General features: G+C 39.8%; 1 non-coding gene across 1 annotated transcript; it reads right to left on the reverse strand.

The window, feature by feature from the left end:
* Window positions 1-10,886: 10,886 nt before the first annotated feature.
* Window positions 10,887-10,995, reverse strand: LOC136511741 (small nucleolar RNA R71). The gene has a single exon (XR_010772817.1). It is a non-coding gene; the product is annotated as a small nucleolar RNA R71 (small nucleolar RNA).
* Between the last annotated feature and the right edge of the window lie 5,497 nt (window positions 10,996-16,492).

Consider the following 16,492-nt stretch of genomic DNA (forward strand, 5'->3'; position numbering starts at 1 on the left):
TAAGTCAAACAACACAATCATTCAGATCTGTACAAAGAGCATGCAAAATCTGACCATGAACTTGCAAAATCTATATCTCCTAAATTATCAGGCCTATGGTCATGAAAGTTTATCACAAGCTATATTATTAAATTAGCTACAACTTTGGTATTCACCACAACCACAAAAAACATCATTTACACCATGAAAATAATTGCATAAGCAAGACTGCTTATGCAGCCCAAACAGCACTTGTACAGAAACTTATAAGAACTTCAGAGGAGCATAACTGTAGTTCTAGACTTCCAACAAACATGAATCATAACTTTTTTAAAAGCTTATGAAGTTACCTACAACTTTCTTATTATCATATTAAGATGATTATACATATAACAAGGTCAATTAATCCAATGAATGCATCTATGTCCAAAACATGGACAGAATCTGACATGCAATTTTAGACAGATATACCTAGAGTTCCACATGTCCAATAAATGTGGTTCTATACTTTTTAGAAATACTAGCAAATTCTAAACAACTTTGTTATAAACACCTAGAGCTAATTCTACTATTAAAAAGGCCCCATAGTACCAACAAGGCAACCCTGTTTGGGTTTGGGCAGAAACAACCACAGAAATGTAAGCAACTATAACTAAAAATCTACTTAACCAAAAATTATGCTCTTTAGCTTTTTGAAAATCTTAAGAAAAGTACTACAACTCCTCTATTATCATCAAGGCATTATTCATACCTTAACTAAGCCAATTAATTCAAACATACAGGCCTATTCATAATAGGAGCAAAGCAACACAGGGCAATTGTTATTTTTATAGCTCTTAAACTTTGAAGCCTAAACTCCTGAAATTTTTACCAGAAAACAACCATCACCTGAGTAGCACTCCATAAAAATTTCACATTTATTTGAGGACTACAACTGCAGTTATGAAAAAGACAAGACACAACTAGTATTAAAACTTAACTGCATAAATTGATTTTTAAAGCACAAACTTTAAACTAAAACATGCTATATTATAGATCTAATGCATAGACAATTTCACAAGGATTCCAAAAAGTCTTTATTTGCTATTTTACAAATTTTCTACTAATTATTACGATTTTCCAAAGTTCAGCACATAAATCTGCAAAAGAAAAGATTAAACCGAAAAAAGAAAATAATTTTGCATTTAGAACCCTGGAGATCTCAGAAACCAACTAAGCCCATATCGGTAAATATATGTGTCTGGCATTTATGTAAAGTGAACACATGAAAAAGCTTCTATTTGCGATTTACTCCCTCTTCTTTTTCCTCTCGACGTTGGATGCAGGGAATCGACGGTTGCGGCCGGTGAGGTCACCGGGGAGGTGGTCGAGCTGTTCGGCGGGGAGGAGCAGGCCAAGGTCGAGGTGCTCCGGTCGATGAGGCATGCTGGTAGTCAGCCTAATGACACCGTGGCTAGGCCGCGGCTGGCCGGGCTCGACAACTCCTAGTTACGACCGACTAGGCTCGGTGCAGGGGACAGCGAGGCACGACGAGGCGAGGCTGCGATGTCCGGATGCGGCCTTGTTGTGGCCAGTAGCGGTGGCCAGACCAGCTGGAGGAAGGAGAAGGAGAGGAGCAAGGTGACTATCGAGCTTGCTAAAGAATGAAGAAGTAGCAAACGATACATCCGGACGGCCTACTGGCCTGGTACATGCTCCTGGCGGTGGATGGGGAAAGGAGAGGGAGTGAGTGGAGAGGAGGGTGCCATTTCCCATAACTTGAGCACGGCAAAGTGGCAAGCTAGCGGCCATGCAAGCAGCGAGGGCAACACGCGGCCTGCAATGCCTGTGCACGGTCTTCTACATAAAAAATGTGATTGAACATCAATCTTTGTCCCTTCGTAACTCCTAATCCATTTAGTTCTGGCACAAATTGTAGTAACAAAAGTTGTAGATCTACGCTATATCTCCAACTTTGTTTAAAGGATCAAAGTCTAATTCATCTTGTTTGGAGAGATACAAGGTTCCAAATTGGGGTTCACGAAACTAGAAAACTGAATATTTCTGTTCCAACACTTAGCCGATTTTTGGAGCTTCCAAACAGCACTGAGTTGATTCTTGAAATCCTAAATCAAGACATATACGTTCTTAAAAGTACACATTCATGCAACTCCTTAAAAGTACACATATGTTCAAATAAGAAATCTCCTCCAAATTAGAATTAACCTATCTGACTTGCAAACTTACCTATATTACCTTCAACCACGAGGCTTTTGAGCTTTCACTTGAGTCTTTGAGCAATTGAAAGACAAAACGATCAAATCAAGCACTATGTCTCAAGTTCTCTGTTCAACCATTGTTCCATAGTTTTTTTATAAGTTTTCAAAATAAAACTCAGAGATTCCATTGTATGACACTCTCAAGTCTCTAAATATATGTGATATTCATGGATCCTCACAAAGGCAATAATGATGTTATGCCTTTCTTGTAGCAGAACCGTCCAATTTATATGAGCACAAGTACAATGGCAGTCCACAAGTGGACACACTATTATACTTAAGCCCATATAAAGGGTCTCGATTAACCATCAACATACAACCAAGATCATACATGATTCAACATACATATCACACGTTACATAAAGTTCACAAATATAGTTCCATACATCAGAGTAGATTAAAGTTATTACAAACCAAGTTTAGATAAAATAGTAGCGGAAGCAATTAAAGTTTGAAACCAACATCTCCATCGTTGTTCAAATATTGTGCTAGCTCATGATCACAATCCCACAAAAGCATAAGAGAGGGATTAACAAGAGATGCCTTGCCCAGGGCCCTACTCCTCGTCCACGGTAGGATAGAAGCAGCTCTTACAGTAGCCATGATACATCATATTATCTGCAACAATGGAAAATAAACCCTGAGTACAAGAAGGTACTCAACTAGACTTACCCGTCATAAACCAAAAATGAAGTGACTCCAAGGATCATGCAAGGCTTTATAAGTGGAGCTAGCTTGACAATATTTTGCATAAAAAGCCACTAATTCAACTATATCTTTTATAATTTAGTCATCAAGTTAATTATAGCTATTTATCTCTAGATTAGCGACTAACCTATGCCAAACATGTAGTATATTGTTAATGACAGCACAATAATAACCATATCCATTTAATATTTCATTCTCAGAACCATTCCACTTGCCATTAACACTATGATAGAAGGAAGCTCAGTAAAGTTTCTCACTGTTTGGGAGAGACGGTGATTTGAATCGATTTCAACCAGCTGGGAATTTATTCCTAACACAAACCTAGGCAAACCAGATCAACGGTCACCATAGGTCACCTTTGGTACAACTTAGGTCCACATTTCACGGGTTCGATCAATGCCACACAATCAGGGACGACCAGCTGCCAGGACGTTCAGGCCTGGCCTACCCTTGGGTTCATGTCTGGCTCCTCGTACATCCTTACTACCATTCAGAGTGCGCACTCTTATAGAATGGGGCCTGGCCTGAGTTGAGCTACTTAGCTTCGTAGTCAGAACGAGTTATCTGGCTAGCTAAGTGAGAGGCATGCATTCAAAATGACCGAGGACCAATAATGGTATGATCCTTAATCAGCACAGATGGAATCACATGAGTCAACCTACAACATAGACTCCGTCCGGCCTAGATTTACAACATCCATGGTTCTTTTACACGATAGCAAATATAGCCAACCGTGGGTCAGTGCCCACTTATATCTCACAGGTGACAGGAAATCACCCGACTTCTACCGGTCTAAGCATAGCTAAGCATATATTCGATCTTGGACCTACATAGGGTTAAAAGTATATATCTGGACAAGGTAGTTCTATGCATCAAGTGCTTCCAACCAACTCTTATAACCTAATGCATCAAACATAAAAGACTCAAGTGATATTTTGTAAAACATGGGAGACTTAGAATGCTCTGGGGCTTGCCTTTGATAAAGAAAGTTAGCCTATGGTCTGGGAACTCGGGTAAGTCTTCAAGAGTTTGCTCCTCTCCTTCTAGAGCTATGGCCCGAGGTGCCTCCTGTTGTTCCTCCGGCTCTTCTTCGAACTCCAACAGAGTTATCCCTTCGGACGATCCCATATGCATGAGCATGGAATAAGATATCATGGGTGCATATATAATGGCATGTATAATATGATATGATGTGATGAATGCATCCTCATAAACAAACACTTCTCTAGTAACTTAAACAAACACTTATGTAAATCATTTTCTAGACTACAATATAGCAGCCACTTGTTTTGACCATAACTGGAGTTATACACATCAAAATAATATGGTTGTAGACAATTTGGAAAGCCTATGAAATTTCCTACAACTTCCTTTTAATCATATTAATGTGATTCAGCAGTTATATAGGTCAAACAATTGAATCTTTCAGATCTGTCCAGAGAGCAAGCATTTTAGATAACAGACTTTCGACCACCATAATTCCCAAATTATAAGGCCTATGACTATGAAAATTTAACACAAGGTATAAAAGTAAGTTATCTACAACTTTGTTATTAACCATGTTTACAGAAAAGATCATTATCATCATGAAATCATCACCACAACAGAAACTACACATGTAGTCATCTAGTTGAATTATAAAGCAATAATTAACTAGTTGCCTATAAACAAATACTTCTAAGCCTCACTAATAGTATCAACAGATTATATGCATCACACACACCACAGAAAACATCATGGTTAAGCCTAACTAATTTATTTATATTCATTTATTAATTTCCTTAGATAATAAGGTGATTTAAAGGATAAATATTTTCAATGCTCAATAAATTCTAACAAAATTACAGTACCCTCCAAATGAACCTAATACTCTACTTTACAATTTTTTTGCCATTTGGATAAGTATAGCCACCTCTACAAAAATGACAAGATACATATGCTTAGTTTAGCAAAAATAGTTTAGCATAGTGAAAAGTGTCAAGCAATAGATCTAATATTTTTCTTACTTTCCTCTTAGCATAAGAATACTGTATTAAAATTTGCATGATCATATGTTATGTATTTTTACCCCATTTAATTTCACTAGAAACTAGCAATTAATTATGATTAAATATGAAGACCATATTTCAAGTATGCCTACTGTAGGTTTACTATTTTTCCTAGCTATAGCATATCAACACAAGACCAGAAAAATTGGAATCACAATTTTATCACTTTCCTAGCTCAAATTATGCATTTTATAAAATATAAACTACTTTAAAAGCACTTATCTTCCTCAATTTAATTCTCCTAGAAAAATTTGGTTCGCCACATTTGGATAATCCTAGCTCCAGATATGAATTTTCAAAGTTTGTATTCAAATCTATGAAAATAATTCAAAAACCAATTAAACCCTAAATGCTAGGTACACCCGGTCCATACACCTTGCTGTGACTAACACATGGGCCCCAAAAGTCAACTGACTCCACACGTCAGTGAGACAGAGGCAGGGCGGCGCTTTGACCGGCGAGAACTCACCGTCAGTGAGGTCACCGGTGATGAGGTCACCACCATTGTGTTCCCCATTCACACGTGCATTTACAGGTGCCCTTGGTTGGCCTAGAGGCTCACCGAAGCTAGCTCGACAGTGGCGATGGTGGCTCGGCGGCGGCGCGCGATGGCGCTCTAGTCATTTCTAGACACAACAAGCTCAGATGGGCATGGCTACACCTCTATAGGGATCTAGTAGAGACCTAGGGTTTTGATTGGGGCTTGTGAGGGCGTTGGTGAGGCATGACCGCATGCATGGCAGCACGGTGGCGCGAGCGCAACGACAGCACAGCGATGTTCCACTCCGATGAGGCCGACATTGGCTCAATGGCTAGTGGTGTGAGTAGGATGTGACCCTATGCTAACCCTAATGAGGGAAGAGAGTGAGTGAGATGGCTTGGTGGAGCATGGCCACGGCGAGCGTGAGCTCGACGGTGCTCCGACGATGGCACGGTGATGGCAAACTCGAACTGTGGCCTCACCTAAGCTCGGATGGTGGCACGGGTGGTTTGGGGAGGTGGAGGAGATGATGGTGGAGCTGTGGGTGAGATGTAGTGGACGGTGTGGTGGTGGTGGCGAGCGAGCATGGCGGAGCTCGGCGCTCGGTTTCGCTCTGGCACGGCGAGAGCAGGAGCAAGGCAAAGAGAGTGAGCGCGAGTGAGAGAGAGCAGCAGTGTCATGCGGTTTTGCTGCTCACCCCAGCCTGACGCTGGTCGGCCATGACATGTGCGTGCGGCTCCGGTTCAGACACCACTGAACTTGACTGACGAAGCAAGTTCAAGCGATCAGTCCTCCTAATCCGTGGTGATTTAGCAAAAACTTCCTTAATAAAAATTGTAGAGCTACGTGAGTAATACAAGATTGATTAAAGGAGTTTTGTCTAATTCACAATGGTTTTCAAATTACAAAGCTCTAAATTGGGGTACCTTGAAACTGAAATCAGCATTCTACACTTAGAAAAATTGCAAGTCACAAAACAACATTTTGTTGGAACTTGTGAGCTCTATTTGACTATGTTAGACACTGAATTAGCTTATGACCCTTAAATAAAATTTGTTACCCATGATGTGAACTACAACTTTTATTTAGGTCACACAGCCATGGAAACACTCTAAGCTACTGTTCAACTTTGGTCAAACTAGCATCATGAAAATGACATTACAAAGTAAACCAACACTTATAAGCAAAATTGGCTTAAGTCATGAATATAAACATTGTTCCAAACATCATTCTAGATGTGTCTAAGGTATTCTAGTGGCCTCACAACCATCTCATGCATTGGTCACATATGATCACAAACATAATTAAGTATATGAGCAACATCACATGTGATAAAGAGAAGGTAAATGAAATGAAACTTCATATGCTCATGCTCATGAATGCTTGGATGATGCTTGTGCTCACAAAATACAAATGCCAAATGCAATGCTTAACACTAGGGTGTTATAGCTCTCTTCCTTCAACTAAAGCTTAGTTGGAGCTTACAGGAATGGTGATAACATGAAAGAGCATACTTGCAATACATATATTATAAAGTCAAACAACGGATCCAAAGAGAGTTGAGCCATACAATCAAATCAAGATGTGCATGTGTGTGGAATATATGGTGGCTAACCTAATTCTACTATGCTCCTTGAAAACATATATCTCATTTGAAACTTGAAAATATTTGCAAGAAAACATGGGCTATCTTATTCATCCCTTTCTTTCTTTCTTTTTCAGGCGGGCATCTAAGTACCCATTGTTTTTGATATTTCAAACACTTGTCCATTTTTTCAACTCTTTTCTTTTCTTCTTTTTTATATGAATAATTTTTGCATAGCCCATGCCTCTTTTCTGTAACAAAACTTTTGAGAGATATTAACAAGAACTTGGAGCATTTATTTGGTGGAAAACCTATCAAACATATTTTTGGTGTTTACTCCTAGTGTAGGAGTGAAACATTTTTGGTTGGATCTAGATGGAATGACAAGTTTTTGCACCTACCCCCAGTGTAGGAGTAGTGCATATGTGGGTGGTGTGTATGTGATCTTGATTTTAAGAGTATGACAAACCTCTCATAAGGATCAACAAAGCTTGATTAAACTCAATGCAAAACAAGTACCATATATGAGTGGAAGTTTTCCTAGCCTAAATATCATGTTTGGCTCTAGTAGGAATTCAAGGTTTGTCATACAGAATCTCATCATGTAATATTTTTATGTTTTTCAAAATAAATCTCTAGAACTTAGTATCACTTGGAACACGATAAATAGCAGCTCAAACCTTCTGATACCTTATCCATCAATTACCTAGACTTAGATCAAGCATATGCTACCCACGAGTTTTAAGTTCAGAGCAAATTCTCATGTCAAAATAGTCATATCCAAAACTCGGGAAAGTTCATGGCTAAAAACTAGGTACTTGAAAAGAATTACAACAGAGTAACTATTCATCATTTCCATTATGAGAGATCATCTTCAAGTTCTTTTTATTTATTCGACTCTTAGAAACAGAAATTAAAGCAAACATTATACACACTCTTTTTATTTGGTTTTCATTTTCTCTCTTTTTTTATATCACTCCTACTAAAATATATAAAAGACAAAGACAAATTTTTATTTTGTTTTTAGTTATGCATCTTTAAAAAAAAAGAGAGACAAACTCAAAAACAAAAGGAAAAGAAAATAAAGTACTAGAAAAACAAAGAAAACTTACCTTAGATAATGAGGGATCCTCCTCCCCCAAGCTGGGTGTTGCTGCAGTCCTTCAGAATGGAGGGTCAAAGTTTAGCTTCCCAAAAAAATAGTTCCAGTTCTCATTCTCTTTGCTGCTGGTGTTGCTGGATGTTGGTGAGGTGGTCTCCTACTTATGCTTGCCACTCAGAGTGTTGGTGAAGCGTCTTCTGAATGTCTTGCTATGTCTCTTCAATGGTAGTCAACCTGGTGTCAAGGTAGGAATGCTCCATCTGTTGATCATGGTAGCCCATGTGCTAGTCATGGTAGCCACGAGCAGAGAAGGACATACGTCCTCCCTGGTAGCCGCTTGAGACTTCTTCATAGGGCTATTGCTGATAGTAGTCAAAGTTGCCATACTGCATTGACCGCTTGAGTCGTGTTGCTAGGAGCTCTCAGAGTGCTTAGGAGCGGGCTACTCCCAACCAGCATGCTCAGGTTGATGCACACATGATGATCCTAGCTGATCCCAGCCTACATAGCTAGTGAAAGTTGGTCCCTCTAGAATCGGGTCATCACCGTGGGACCGGGGCTGTGGGTTGCGAGTTATTCTCCCAGAAGCACTTCTACAAGACGCTGCTTCCTTAACCTGTAAATCAAAGACAAAAGAATTCACCGCATACAAACCGAGGTTCCGATTTGGTAATTGTTGACGGTCACTAACACCAATTTTGACCATCAACATTCCACCCAACAGCATGGTAAAGTGAGGTAAATCATCATCACATGTGAAGAATTATGTTTAAATTTCACCTAGTTCCACTTGTGCTTGTAGAATTATTTGTATGTAGGAAATATGGCAAATTTTGGCCAAAATGGTGACAAACATGGACCAAAGAAGCAAGTGGACATGGGAGGGCCACCTAGGCACAGGGCAGCGCCACTCGACACCACCTAGGTACCGCCTGGCCCCACCTGGTGCCAACTTGGTATGTTGCCACATCACCGATCCGTGGGAGCTCTTCCATAGCCAATAGGATGCGTTGATCTAAGTTAGTTTCTACTGATGGTCATGATGGAGAGGCCATGGATCCATGGGCCCATTGTCATAGACTTGGAGCTTCACCAATCGACTTACCGGCCAAGTTTCACATGTGCTATCTTCACAATCACCATGGAGGAGCAACCAACGCCCTTGGATGCAAAGGCGGTGCATCCAAGGGCCAAGCGGAGCCCCCAAGCCATCGCCTGGTGCCCCCCTATGGCCACTGACCTCCCTGCTACCTACAAGTACCCCTCCCCTCACTCTACACTATAAATAGTGGTTGTGGAGCTCGGTGGAAGGAGTCCCCATTCATTTCCAAGCTCTCCAAGGTTCTCTTAGCTTTCTAGCTTAGCATTAGCTATAGAGTAGTAGTCTAGTAGTGGAGTACAGCAAGAGCGGAGCTTCTCGAAGTCCAAAAGAGTGTTCTAGGTCTGGTATAGCTCCTTTGTAATTCTTTCATTTCTACATTACTTTATTTAGTATTTATTTTAGTACTTTATTCTAGTATTGCTTGCTTTACTTTAAGTACTTAGTCATTAGTGTTCATCATTAGTGAGCTTAGGTGCTTATTGTTTGGCATTAGTAGCATAAGTTATCTTATCATTAGTAGTCTTTCGTTAGTACCGGTTCCACCGTTTGGTTAGGGTGCTTTGATCTCATTTCATTAGAGCTCGGATCGAAGTAGTAAGTTTATAGATGAAGCGTGGTTCTTAGGCTATAGATTTCCTATGGATACAACTAGGCCTTCGGATAGATTGTGGTAGGTGACAAGTGGTGGTAGCCTTGTCCATCCTCTATATTCCACCACGATATGTCTAGTTATTAAATCGTAGGGCTCATGGCAGACCTTGTCTATTTAACTCTCCTAGTTGGTAGGCGGGATGTGCCCTAAAGTACTATTGCATTCCACCTAGTTATTTGTTTACCCTTAGTTACTAGAAAGATATATCGCTCGCTCTCCCACCTAGCTATCTCTGGTTAGCTTGTATTTAGTAGTTAGTTTAGGTAGTTCACACCCATCCTTCACTATCATTCACCTACCTAGGATCAACTTGAGACCTACCTTTAACAAATCCTAGTACTATATAAATTCTAACCTTTTGCCTTCCTATGGAAAAATATAAATTCAACACTCGGTACTCACCAAGCAAAGTGCTACATGATAGTTCTGTGCACTTGCGGAATCCTCCAATAGTCGCTAAGAAGTATCAACAAGCATTTCTGGCGTTGTTGCCGAGGAAGGCAACTAGCATCGATTTTATAAGGTTGAATTTGTTAGCTAGGTTGGTTTTAGTTATCCTAAGTAGTTTATCCTTTTTTCCTCATATCCTATCACTACCCTACACGATCATGGGCAATAAGTCCATTTGTGATTTTTTGCACCCTCGGCTGCTAATGTAGCCACCAGACCCAATGTTATCAATGGGGATGCTAACTTTGTGCTTAAACCAGCATTAATCATGATGGTTCAAGCTACTTTGTTCTATGGGAAAGCCCATGAGGATGCAAATGCTCACCTCCAACATTTCTTGGAGATTTGTAGCACATTCACCATTAAGGGAGTGAGCCAAGAGGCTATACGTCTTCGCCTTTTCCCCTTCTCTTTGTTAGGAAAGGCTAAGCAATGATTTTACTCTAACTGCAATGCTGTAGATACCTGGGATAAGTGTTCCAACGCTTTCCTAGTTAAGTTTTTCCCCAGGGGGAAGACTAATGCTCTGCGCAATAAGATCTCTAGTTTTCAACAACTAGCAGATGAATCGATTCCCGAAGCCTAGGAATGAATGCAAGAGTACGTCTCTGCATGCCCACACCATGGCATGCAAGACTGACTTTTGATCTAGAACTTCCACCATGGATTAGTGTCGTTAGATAGGAGCCATTTAGATGTTGCTGGTGGTGGTGCATTCTTTTTCGCTAAGTGTTGCAGATGTAAAGACACTAATCGAGAAGATGGTCTCCAACCAAGGATGGAGCGACGATCGACTCCAACCCCATAAATGAGGTATACATTCAATTAAACAAATTGACATGCTTGTAGCTAAGATGGATCTACTCGCGAAGCGAGTGGAACATTATGAGAAGGTGAGTGCCCAAGAGACACTCAAAGCCATGGATTCCCACATGACTTGCGAAGTTTATGGAGATGTTCGACATTCGGGCAATTCCTATCCCAAAACCCAAGAGGACCTCAACTTTGTCAACACCGACAACGGGTTTCGTCCACAACATCAAGGCTGGAATCAGCGCTCCAACAACCAGGGAGGTAACAATTATTACTCTTCTTTTCATTTGAATAATCAAGGTAATAATAGTTATGCTTTCCTAAAAGATCTTGTTTACAGTCAAAAGTAGAATGACTAATAGTATAAATAAAAAGTTGCATGCTCATGACAAGATGTTGGAAAACATAAATGCTAAATTGGATGATTTTTGTTCTGTCTTAAAGAATCAACTTAGTTTTAATAAGATGATAGAAACCCAATTAGCTCAAATTGCTGCTGCTATCCCATCCTATGAAAAAGATAGAATTCCTGGCAATCATAAGGGAACAATGGAGACAACCAACCTTGTTACTGCAAAGTATGGCTATGCTTTAAATTCTTGGGGTTCCTATTTATTAGATTCCCCATTTACCATTAAGAGACGTGATCCCGGTACCCCCGCGATTACCTACTCCATTGAAACTCATACCTTCCATAATGCTCTATGTGATTTAGGCTCTAGTGTTAACATAAAGTCAAAAGCAACATATGACAAATTGTTCTACACTACCTTAGTGCCAACCTCAGTTTACATGCAATTAGATGATCAATCTACCCATTATCTTGAGGGAGTAGCCACTGATTTATTAGTTAAAGTTAGAAGTGCCTATATTCCTATAGATTTTATGATCTTAGACATGGGTAACGCCGAGGATACACCTTTAATCCTTGGTCGTCCTTTCCTTAGTACTACAAATGCTTACATATATGTGGCTTCTGGGCAAATCCAATTCCACTTTGCTAGAAGAAAAGAAATATTTGCTTTTGCCTCTAGACAACCCCTCTTTGATGAGAAATAGGAAAAGAAGAAGCATCCGAAGAGAATCAAGATGAAGAAACCAAAGCCGATTGAAGAGCCAGAGAAACCTGTCAAGAAGAAGAATAGAAAGAGATGGCGTAAAAAGAAAGATCCATCCTCAAACTCGTCATCCCCTGAACTTGACAAGGCCTCCGAGGTGGAACAAGAGGAAACACCTCCACCCAAGGACGAATGACCTTGAGCCTGACAAAAGATAAGTTTTCTATTCCTTGCATTTATTTACCGCATTTCGTTAGTTGCATTTCATTTCCAATAAATTTGATTTACATTGCATGATAGGTTAGTTGCATTTAGCTACTCTATGTTAATAAATAAAGTTCTGTAGTAGCTAATGCATGATAGGATAGATATGCATTTGAAGCAACATATCTATCCTATATATATATAATATTTAAGAATAATGAATAAAATTCAGTAGCATCCCTGCTGGATAAGTTATCTAGTAGTTATAGGTTTAGCTAGTTATTTATGCATTCTAGTAGTATTAGTTAGTCAATAAAGAAAAGAATCAAAAGAGCCGCCAGAAGACATTCCAACCTATGCAAATGGCAAGCTTGGGGGAGACGTCTCTCTCCGCTCAGGTATGAAAATCTTAAACCCTCTCTTTATATTCATGTTTGCTTTATATTTCAATATTCATGATCATAGAATGTAGAGAGGAGTGACTTTAAATTATTTCGAGAGAAACTCTGCTCTAATAAAATGATGATAAATTATTTGGAGATGATGAATAGTTGCTTTGTGATACTTTGCAAAAGCTTGTGATACAACCTTATACTTCTTAAGTTTTGAGCATGATAAACTTAGAGTTCATCTCAAGTAGAATGCTTTCATGGGTTGCAAATGCTAGAACCAAGAATAGGCTTTTGTGAAATATGTTGTATGCCATGATTAAAGTAAATCTTTGAACCTATGTGAGGAATGGTAAAGACAACCTAGAGTTTTGTTTTGCAAAATGCTAAACTCTCTTGCTAGAAGTTCCTCAATGATGATAAATTCCAACCAGAGCCAAATAAATATCCACTCATACTTGATAAAGCCACCATAAAAGCTGCTTATTTGTTTTGAGCTTTTTCAAGCCTTGTTGATCTGAGTAGAGAAACTTTTCATGCTTTTTGATCAAGATCACGAACACCCACATATTTATGTTTTTCCTACACTGGGGATACGCATCAATATATGCATTCCATTTATTACTACTCTATGAGAATCAAAATTACCTCTCTATGTTGTCTTACATCAAAAGAGAGGCATGGGCTATAAAAAATGAGAGAGAATAAAAGAGCAAAAAGCTCTAGTGTTCAAAAAAAGAAAGAGAGTGAGAAAAAGAAAGTAGCCATGCCCTCTCAAAAAGAAGCTAGAGAAGGGAAACTTCTCAAAGGAGTACCACTTCCACCAAATATACCACACACATACACATCTTGATCAATTTGTATGACTTGTTGCTCCTTGTGATCCAAGTGTTTGACTTAGAAATAGATTCAATTTAAGTAAGCTATGCTTTTATCCCTGCCTTGAGCTCCACATAAGCTTTAGGATAGAAATTAAGGCTAAAATTCATGGCTTTGGTGAGGATTTCACACACCATTGAGTGACTTGAGTGTACCATCCAAGGAACTTAGGTAAGATTTCTTTTCAAATCATGTGAAAACCTCTAGGAAGTTTGAGATAAACCAAAGTAGGCAAAAAGTATCTATCTAGCTACACATTCTTGTAACTGCTTGTATCAAAGTGAAGGCCATAAGCTCCACATTGCTAAGACTGATGGAGAAATTTCTAAGTGCTAACATGGTCAACTCAAGAGATAGTATTTGTTTGTATACAAGTCTTTGCAGGGCGTTAGATAGTAGCAACTCCTGATCCAACAACCTATTCTATGCTAAACCCACATCTTTGCTGAGGACAACAAAGGGGTAGCTTGGGGAGCTTGTTGATGGTCACTCACATCTGTTTTGACCATCAACATTCCACCCCAAAGCATGGTAAAGTGAGGTAAATCATCATCACATGTGAAGAATTATGTTTAAATTTCACATAGTTCCACTTGTGCTTGTAGAAGTATTTGTATGCAAGAAATATGGCAAATTTTAGCCAAAATGTTGACAAACATGGACCAGGAAGCAAGTGGAGGTGGCAGGGCCACCTAGGCCCATAGGCCAACATTGCCTGGTGCCACCTAGGCACTGCCTAGCCCCACCTAGTGCCAACTTGGCATGTTCCCACATCACTGATCCATGGGAGCTTCTTCACAACCGCCATGGAGGAGCAACCAACACCCTTGGATGCAAAGGCAGTGCATCCAAGGGCTAGACGGCGCCCCTAGACACCGCATGGTGCCCTCCTGTAGCCACCGACCTTGCTGCTGACTATAAGTACCCCTCCCCTCACTCTACACTATAAATAGTGGGTGTAGAGCTCAGTGGAAGGAGCCCCATTCATTTCCAAGCTCTCCAAGCTTCTCTTAGCTTTCTAGCTTAGCATTAGCTATAGAGTAGTAGTCTAGTAGTGGAGTACAGCAAGAGCGGAGCTTCTCGGAGTCCGAAAGAGTCTTCTAGGTCTAGTATAGCTCCTTTGTAATCCTTTCATTTCTAGATTACTTTATTTAGTATTTATTTTAGTACTTTATTCTAGTATTGCTTGCTTTACTTTAAGTACTTAGTCATTAGTGTTTGTCATTAGTGAGCTTAGGTGCAAGTTGCCAATTATTGTTCTTTTTTAGCATATGAGCCTTGACAAAATATTCATAATCAATGTACCAGCGATCAATGTCATCAATGAAAGAAAGTGAAGCATTTTTCAACAGACCCAAATTTTGGGCAATGCGAATGACCAAAAAGGTACACCCGCCATCTTTCTTGAGCTCAAAAACATCCTTCCATTGATCCATCATGAATTTAACAGGTGAAACTTTTCTTCTCTTAACCATGGCATAAAGCAATTTAAGTTCATCCATCCTTACGGTGAGAAAGTCATTTCTAGGAGATAAAGAAAATCCTAGCCACTTATGTATGAAACGCAAGGTTGGGTGATGAATGTCGTTAGTGTGAGGACAATGACAATTGGGTTCTTTGGAAATTTCCTCCAAAATTTCACTCTATCATAATCTTGTAGAGCAGAGTCTATGTGAACTAGGCAGTGTGCATTGAATCCCAGAAGTTCACTAAACTGCCTCGAGTGAACAGAAAAATCTTTCCCAAAGAGTCTAAATGTAACTTTAGAGTCAGTGGTTTGTAGGGTGCATAGAAATTCAATGGTTAAAAGCTTAGACTCTGGCTCATCAATATGCCAAATATTTTCCCACCCAACAATTTTAAATATGATCTCGAATTCAGCATCCATACCTATTGCATGTAGAAGGGCTGGGTCATAGGCAGAAGTAAGAATGAACCTTCGAGCCTTCAGCTGCTTATAGGCCTCTTTTTCCATCTTGTTCCGAGACTTGAGGTGTTTTTCCTCCAGCAGAATGTTCCTCTCAGCTGATGATGACTGAGGCGGTGCCCAGACAACAGAAGATGGATCGTCGATCTGCATGTCAGCGCTTACTCTGGAAGAAGAGCTTCTCATCGAACAGGATGATGCCACGTGCTTGAGCTTCCCTATAAACTTACTCATCTTCCTACAAAATAAACAGACAACAAAACTCATGGAACGGATTAGGAAATAAAATGTCAGCGGTTAACCATCCAAAAGTTAGTCGTTTGAGGGTTAGTCATCCGAGGGTTGCCTAATGGATTTTCTAATCAAGATTTTGGCATAACTTTTACCCTAATCTTTTTTATTTTCCTTCTTTATTTTTTACAACACTTCCACTCTTAATCTTTCCCACTCTTTCTAATTCCAACAGCACTTCTACTAAGTGGATTTTAAAACTACGAAATTGGAATTTGAAATTTTGAACTTAGATGCTAGATTGTGAGTGTGTGTGAGGTCGAGAGCAAGCAGGAGGTGTGCCATTTATAGGCAGCGCAGCAGCAGGCTGCCAGCCAAGTGGTGGGGCTAGCCGGCCCAACATTGTGGCCAAATGGCCTCTCCTTCCTCTAGATATTTTCTTGCTTCACACTTAAGCAAGAATGGATGGCCGTCTGTGGAAATTCGGTGGAGACATGACCTAAGTGGAGATGGAGGTGGAAATGGAAGTGATGGTTGGTGGTTGAGTGGGTCCTCCATGTTTCCTATGGGTCCTAGTTGTCTATATTTCTACCATATACATGTGTATATATATGTAATGCAATAAT

This window comes from Miscanthus floridulus, chromosome 1, assembly GCF_019320115.1.
Source record: "Miscanthus floridulus cultivar M001 chromosome 1, ASM1932011v1, whole genome shotgun sequence".
Classification (NCBI taxonomy): Eukaryota; Viridiplantae; Streptophyta; class Magnoliopsida; order Poales; family Poaceae; genus Miscanthus; species Miscanthus floridulus.